Here is an 8,714-nt window from a genome sequence, read left to right as displayed (position 1 = left end):
GTCGGTGCTTTAGCACCAATCAAGGCAGTGGCACCACTGCTGTGCTAATTGTCATTGTATTCCTTTTCTAAAAAATTTGAGTATAGTTGACACATGATGCTACATTAGCTTCAGGTGTACAGCATAACATTTGTTTGTTTACTCATTCGCTTTTAGATTCCACACATGAGAGAAATCCTGTGGTACTTGTCTTTGACTTATTTCACTTAGCATAATACCCTGTAGGTCCATCTATGTTGTCACAAATGTCACAGCCTCATCTTAGTTATGGCTGTGTAAAATTCCTGTGTGTGTTTGTGTGTGTGTGTGTGTGTGTGTGTGTGTGTATCACATCTTCCTTATCCATTCGTCTGTCAATGGACACTTAGGTTGCTTCTGTATCTTGGCTATTGTAAATAATGCTGCAATAAACATAAGGGTGCAAATATCTTTTTGAATTAGTGTTTTTGTTTGCTTTGAGTAATACCCAGTCATGGAACTATTGGATCATATGGTATTTCTATTTTTAATTTTTGAGGACTCTCCATACTGTTTTCCACAGTGGCTGCACCAATTTACATTCCCACCAACGGTGCGTCCTCACCAACACTTGTTGTTTCTTGTCTTTTTGATTATAGCCATTCTGACAGTTGTAAGGGGATATCTCATTGTAGTTTTGCCTTGTATTAGCCTGATGATTAGTGAGGTTGAGCATGTTTTCATATGTCTGTTGGTCATCTGTTTGTCTTCTTTAAAAAAAAAATGTCTACTCAGGTCCTCTATTTTTTAATCAGATTGTTCTTTTGGTGTCGAGTTGTATGAGTTCTTTATATATTTTGGATATTAACCCCTCATCAGATATATAATTTTCATTTCTCTTCTCTCATTCACTAGGTTGCCTTTTTTTTTTGTTTATAGTTTCCTTCTCTGTGAAAAAGCTTTTTATTTTGATGTGGTCCCCATAGCTTATTTTTGCTTTTGTTTTTCTTGACTTCGGAAAATGTTGCTATGGCCCGTATCAGGGAAATTACTGCCTGTATTCTCTTCTAGGATTTTTATGGTTTCAGGTCTCACATGTAGGTCTTTAATGCATTTTGGGTTTATTTTGTATATGGTGTTGGAAAGTGGTTGTTTCATTCTTTTGCATGTAGCTGTCCAGTTTTCTTGGCACCATTTATTGAAGAGACTGTCTCTTCCTCCTGGTATATTCTTGCCTCCTTTGTCGTAGATTAGTTGACCATATAAGCTGGGTTTATTTCTGGGCTCCCTATTCTGTTCCATTGATCTATGTGTTGATTTTTGTGCCAGTACTATACTGTTTTGATTATTACAGCTTTGTAGTATTTCTTGAAATCTGGAATTGTGATACGTTTAACTTTGTTCTTTTTCAATATTGCTTTGGCTGTTCAGGGTCTTTTGTGGTTTTGTACAAATTTTAGTATTATTTGCTCTGGTTCTGTGAAAAATGCTGTTGATATTTTGATAGGGATTACATTGAGTCATTGTACTTTTAATCATCATAAACTTACAGTTAAAAAAAAAGCCAATTTCATTTCAGAATGTTCTTGATTAAGCAGTACAGATTAATACTTTTGTTAAAACTGGGGTCATAAGTACACTTCCTCTTAATATTCTTTAAAAATTTTTTTTAAGGTTTATTTATTTTTGAGACAGAGAGAGATAGAGCATGAATGGGGGAGGGTCAGAGAGAAGGAGACACAGAATCCGAAACAGGCTCCAGGCTCCGAGCTGTCAGCACAGAGCCCGATGAGGGGCTTGAACTCACAAACCGCGAGATCATGACCTGAGCTGAAGTTGGCCGCTTAACCGACTGAGCCACCGAAGCACCCCTTAATATTCTTTTTAAACATTGCATTAATATGTAGTATTCTATGAGCACACGGAAAACAAACATAATGCGCTTCTGCTAGAAACCAAAGTATGGTGGTTGTGGTAGGAAAAGTTACTAGTGTGTGGATTATGGAATGAAATACTGGCTTTCTTCATGGAATACTAGTTTTAGCTGAAAGAATTATTGAAATCTATGATTATTTGGCATTCTCAAAAATTAATGAAATGAGCTCATCACTATATCCAGTACTGTAAGTTTGAAAGGTTTCCATTAAGGACTTTCTGATGAAGTCAGTGGTAGTATCAATGAATTATTTTATATATATGTTTTATATATATATATAAACATAATACATATATATGTATTTTATATATATAAACAATTATATATGTTTATATATGTGTGTGTGTGTGTATACACACACACACACATGTTTTTTTTTTTTTTTTTTTAATCTGAGCTGAAATCAGGAGCCAGATGCTTAACCAACTGAGCCACCGAGGTGTCCCAGTATATATATTTTACATATGTATACATAATTAAATGTGCAAATGTTTGGAAGATTTCCACAATTCAGTGAGCCAAGATTTTCCAAACGACCAAAGGATGCTGTGACAAAACCGTGCATGGATAAAATGATCCATTCAAACTGCAGGCTAGACTGGGGTGCCTGGGTGGCTCAGTTGGTCAAGTGACCGACTTCGGCTCAGGTTATGACCTTGCGGTTTATGAGTTTGAGCCCCAGGTCAGGCTTTGTGCTGGCAGCTCAGAACCTGGAGACTGCTTCGGATTCTGTGTCTTCCTCTCTCTCTCTGCCCCTCCCCCGCTTGTGCTCTGTTTCTCCATCTCAAAAATAGATGAACATTTAAAAAAATTGCAAGCTAGAACAATAGATTTTAATGTTGCAATACATGAAATGTTCACTGATGATAACTTCAAATTCCACATTGCAACTAATCTTTGGGAAACTACCATTTGTTGAGTTTTGGTGGAGTATAAAAGAAGAATATCTACAGTTGTCTGGAAAGACTACTCCCCTTTCCAACTACGTATTTCTGTAAGGCTAGATTTCCTTCACATACATACTTCAAGCAAAACACATACTTCAGCAGAGTGAAGGAAGAAATTATTAGGAGAATCCAGCCATCTTCTAGGAAGCCAGACATTAAATAGATTTACAAAGATGTGGAACACTGCTACTCTTCTCACAAGTATTTTTTGTTGTTGTTTTGGAAGATATAGTTATTTTTCATGAAATATGTTCTTTGTGTCATGTAATGAGCTTATTGTTACCTATTTGTAAATTTTCAATTTTTATTTCTGTAACGGCAAATATTGATAGGTGTAACTCAGAAATAAAACCTCTTTGGGGTCCTCAATAATCTGTAGGACTGTACATAGGTCCTGAGACCACAAAATCTGAGAGCTAATGTTCTAGAAGAAACCATAGGAAATATTGTCTGGCCATATCTATAAAAAATTGTTACTTGAGACTTCATTAAAATTGAGTTTTTCATCAGCAACTCACATACGGGCAAAGATTATATATCAAAAAGAAAAAGACTCATAAGCTGATTTGAAACATTGGCAAAGAATTTGAAAAAAGTCTTCACATAAATGACCAAGAAGTTTATGAAAAGGTGCTCAACTTCAGTCACCTTGAGAGAAATGCGAAATAAAATACAATGAGATACTGTTACTCCTCACACAGAAGGGAGAAAATGGAAAGAACTGACAAATGTCAAGTGTCGGCAAAGATACAGAATAATTGGAACTCTCCTATGGTGCTGATGAAGGCATAAATTGGTATAACCACCTTGGAAAACTGTTGGCACTACCCTCTAAAATTAAAAGATTTACCAGGGGCACCTGGCTGACTCCGTTGATGGGGTGCAAGTCTTCATCTCAGGGTAGTGAATTTGGGCCCCATGTTGGGTGTAGAGATTACCAAAAAAATAAACAGACAAACTTAAGAAAAGAAAAAAAATAACAACAACTGAAGACTTACCAACCCCAGGGCACCTCGGTGGTTCAGTGGGTTAAGCCTCTGACTTCGGCTCGGGTCACGATCTCATGGCTCATGAGTTTGAGCCTCACGTGGGCTCACTGCTGTCAGCGTGGAGTCTGCTTGGGATCCTCTCTCCCCCTTTCTCTCTGCCCCTCCAATGCTTGCACGCTCGCTCTCTTTCAAAAAAATAAATAAAACATTAAAAAAAAAAAAAGACTTACTTACCCTATGACTCAGCAATTCCATAGTGCACTCTGTATATAGCCCGGAAGTAATATTTGTGTAAGTTCACAATGGACACGTATAAGAATGTTCACAGAAGCTTTTTTTTTTTTTTTTTTTTTTTTTTTTTTTTTTACAGCAGCTAAAAACTGGAAATGACCCAAACATCCATCAGTAGGGGAATGGGTAAAGAAATGCTATATACTCACAAAAAGAAAGTACTAATACACATGGGTGAATCTCACAGACATTATATTGAATGAAAGAAGCCAAAGAGATTAAAAAGAGAAGCCACAGACATTATATTGAATGAAAGAAGACAAAAAGGAGTATCTACTGCATAATTCCATGTATGTGTAGTTCGAGAACAGGCAAAATTAACCTATAAGGAGCAAAGCCAGAAGAGTGGTTATCTCTGGGGTGGGGATTTAACTCGGGACAGGCACAAGGATATGGGAAATGTTTTCTATCTCAGTGTGGGTGGTGTTTACATTGGTGTGTATGCGTGTGTATGTGTGCACATACATGCCTTACTGAACATAGTTTATACATCCCTAAATAAAAAGGTTAAGAAAAAATTATCTACGGAAGTCTGAACTGATGTTAGTTTTCTCTTGATGAATTTCTAGAATTGGTAAAATCTAAAAGCTTATTTTACTGTCATTCTTTAGAAAAAGAAAAAACGATGCCACTGTTTTGTATCTGGCTCCTGTTGCCCGGCTGTGTGACTTTGGGCAAGTCGTATAACTTCTTTGAATCTTCGTTTATTTGTTGGAACATTATCTATCCTGCCTCACAGGGCCGACATGAGGGACAAATGAGGTTTGATATTTGAAAGTATTTTCACACAGTTGCAAAGGAACATTTGAATGTAAAGTGGCAATTATTTTTTATGAAAATCCTCATTTCCATCTCCCCTACCTAGGAGACTGAAATTCAGGGAACACTAGAATACAGTTTCTTGGTCAATGTCAACAGCCCCTTTGACCTCTCCTTCTTTCTGTTGGATATTAAGGAGATAATGTTAATTTGCTACCTACATCAGTTCAGAAGTCTGGTAGGTTGGTTAAACTGGTATCAATGTGCCACTTAATTTTTCACATTATCAGGTAAGCTGCAGATTTGGGGGGAGATACGAAAATCCAGCTTTTAACTAAGTTTGTGCTGGGCAGGTCTGGTTTTGTTTTTGCACATTGTTTAATCATATTCAGATCTGTGGTTTGGAAAGAGGCTGAAGCCAAATTGTGGTAGTGGAGAACTTACTGCTTCAGGGAAGTTTTCTGGGAACTCATGATTCAATTAAACCAAATCCTATTTTTTTTAAATGCTGCTGAGTGACGGATGTGCAAATTCACATTAAATATAAATATATGTATATATACAAAATATATATTATAACACACACACACTATATATATATATACATATATATACATATATATGTATATATATATGTGTGTGTGTATATATATATATATATATATATATATAAAAGCCCAACAGACAGCTTAGTATAGGAGAAGAAAATTGGTTAGTATATCAGTGTTTCAAACCAAGTCATGTTCTTTTTTGTCTTATTTCTGGACACATTTAAAAACATTTACCACTATTATCATTATACTTCAAACAGAGAATTGTAATTCCTCAGTTCAACTGAGGCTAGTTCCTCTGCCTCAATTCATCAGGATGAAATCACTCCCTTGTATGAGGGGACAGCTGGGCACAGTCACCAAGTATGAGGATGGGCCAGCCATTGACACTAGTGGTAGATTCTACCTGATCTATTGGACCAGCAGAGATCAATCTTAGAGGTAGCTTTGGAAGACTTTTTGCCTTGACGATTTTTTTAATCTGCGAATTTTTTTTTAATGTTTATTTATTTTGGGGAGAAAGACAGAGTGTAAGTGGGGGAGGGGCAGAGAGAGAGGGAGACAACAGAATCCGAAGCAGGCTCCAGTCTCTGAGCTGTCAGCATAGAGACCAACATAGGGCTCAAACCCACAAACCGGGAGATCACGACCTGAGCCTAAGTCAGACACTTAATCAACTGAGCCACCCAGGCACCCCAAATCTGTGAATGTTTTTTAGGAAATAAAAACCTAGGACTATATTCCTGTACTTTCTCTCCATTGTTAATTTTGTTTCTGGAGCAGCAGGCTCCCAGTGGAAACCTGACACCTCATGTTACATATATTTTAATTTAAAATGAATCTTTGGACGTGTAGCCCTTTGCCAAGGACAATCATTGAATTTAGAAAAAGGACTTTGGTTCTTAACTTTTACAAGCTTAGAGACTGAAGCAACAGTCTTCACATGAATCCAGCTGTTCCAGCTTTATAGAGCCAAAGTGATCCAAAGCCATGATTTTATCAGTTTCATTGTTTCATGTTTATATAACAGACACATATCTTCGGAATTTTGCTGAAACTTTCAATTTTTGTTAATCTGTTCAATAGTCATATAATTCTAGGCTCTGTTTTGCATGTATAGATACATGCGTAAATAAGAGTTGACCCTTCCTTACAACATAATCTGTCTTCTCTTTTCTCCGGTCTCGTTACCTAGGCTACTCCTTCTGACTGTCAATCCAGCTTTCTGCAGCAGTCACTTCATCTAGTGAACAGTGACTTCTTTAAGTGTCAGTTTCTCCATGAGGCAAATGTTCTAACAGTGCCTACTTCATGGGGTTGGGTGGTTCAAGATGAAATATGGTAATGCATATAAAACCCTTGACAGAATGCCTGATGACAAATGTTTGCTGTTTTAATGATCAGTTCTGCTGACTTTAATGTTCTACAGGTCAGAGACGGGAACTGAGGACAACAGTTTCCAACAGGAAGACCCTACTAAAAGGGCAGATCGAAAAGCTCAGTGCCCTGTTTGTCCTCCAGCAGGGACGGGTTGTTGCAATTCCTCAGAATTAGGGAGTTGGAGCAGTTTTTGTTTGTTCAAGGATGGATTGAGATGATCCCCACCCCAACTCTCTCTCTCTTTTTGGATCTCTGTTCTCTGCTAAGATCAAAATTGGGACTTTCATTTTTCTTATGAAAAATTGGAGGTGGTCATCAAAGTACCTCTCAATTTTTCTGACTTCTCTCCTTTTATCTGGGAAAGACACAATTATTCTCCTCTTCTGGGCATGACAGGGCAGGCTGTGAGAGTCCAGTAGGCTGTGGGCTTCCCTCTTAGTCCAAGTGTGATATTTTAAAATATTGTCCAGTCCTGTAGTCTCAACCCGGTGGAGCCCGGGGGTCTCTTTCATTTTGCTTTCAGTCGGCCTGAAAACAAGTAAATAACATCAAACCCACAAAGGTACCACGTCAAAACGTGTCCCTCCTGCTTGGGCCCAGTCCTTCTCCATCCCTTCTTACAAGGTCTTCCCTAAAATGATGGTCCAGTAAGCTCTCTCCATCATGTGAGCCACCAACACCATTACCAGGTAAACAACTTTCTCTTTCTTCATGACACAAAGAAGCAGCTATCTTCCCCTCCACATCCCAACCAAGCCTCAATTTACCCTCTTGTGTAAAGCCTCTTGTATCTCCCCATATATAGCTTTTAGGGATGGTTCAGGCTGCCATCTGTTGCCTTCCGCTTCTGCTTTCAGAGGACACTACTGCTTGAACCTGACCTTTGAATCTCAGCTGGGTCTTCCAGGTTTACATACCTTATTCCTGCCTCATTCTCAGTTTCCCTTCTCTTTCATGCTTCACCTACCTCTGCATTACATTGTTCTAGCACTCGCAGGCCAACTTGGAATTCTCAGACATCTTTGGTGTAGTTTTAGCAATAAGCCTCTTCTTTCCAAGTTACCCGTCGCTGAGAATAGCACCCACCTCTCTGATCCTGAGAAAGTCCCCTCTAATTATTTTATTTGTTTGTGTGGTAGGACTGGGAACCATAGAGGGAGAGAGCCTGCAACTCTGAAAACATCTCTTCTGGAGACCCAGCAAGTATCCTTTCCAAGAATTTGAGATGCTATGTTGTATCAGCAGCAAGTTTAGGGCTTCACACATGGGGATAAAAATTGCTGGTACCTATTTGGACTTTTTTCTGCTCTGCGCCTAATGATAAGATTCTCGGAAGGCCACTCTCTTCTTGGAGCTCTTTGCCCACTTAAAATGAACAAATTATGATGATGTCCTTCATGTCCATCTTCCTTTTTGGACCACAGATCCTGTGACGGAAGAAATTGTGTGCCTTTTGCGCATTGCTGGGTCCTGCTCCTTGTGGAGCCTGGCCCAAATATTTCTCGATTAACCATTAGCAGAAGCCGTATTTCTGATTCTGTGTAAACGGACAGAGAAGTGGACAGAGAAGTGGTAAGGAAGGAGAGGTTAAAAGAGAAATGGATCCCCTAAAAAAGTAGGTTACTTTATCAAGTATTTGATATTCAGATATTATATCAAGTATTTGATATTCAGAATATCAAATATTCAAGTATTTGATATTTGATATTCAGACAAGGTCTGAATTTGTGCTCTTCCTCGAAGGGACCTGCCTGGTACCGGGTACTGAACCTTGTGAAAGGCTCGGATAGGTGACATAATAAAAATCATAAAGTGCAAATCAGCTCTTTTCTGTGATGGCAATGTTATAGCCCCGTAAAATAGACATCCTCTGAATTATTTTGGATTATCTTCTGTTTAAATG

This window comes from Panthera tigris, chromosome C2, assembly GCF_018350195.1.
Source record: "Panthera tigris isolate Pti1 chromosome C2, P.tigris_Pti1_mat1.1, whole genome shotgun sequence".
NCBI classification, from domain to species: domain Eukaryota; kingdom Metazoa; phylum Chordata; class Mammalia; order Carnivora; family Felidae; genus Panthera; species Panthera tigris.
The sequence above is the reverse complement of the archived record's forward strand: the minus strand, read 5'-3'. Positions refer to the sequence as shown.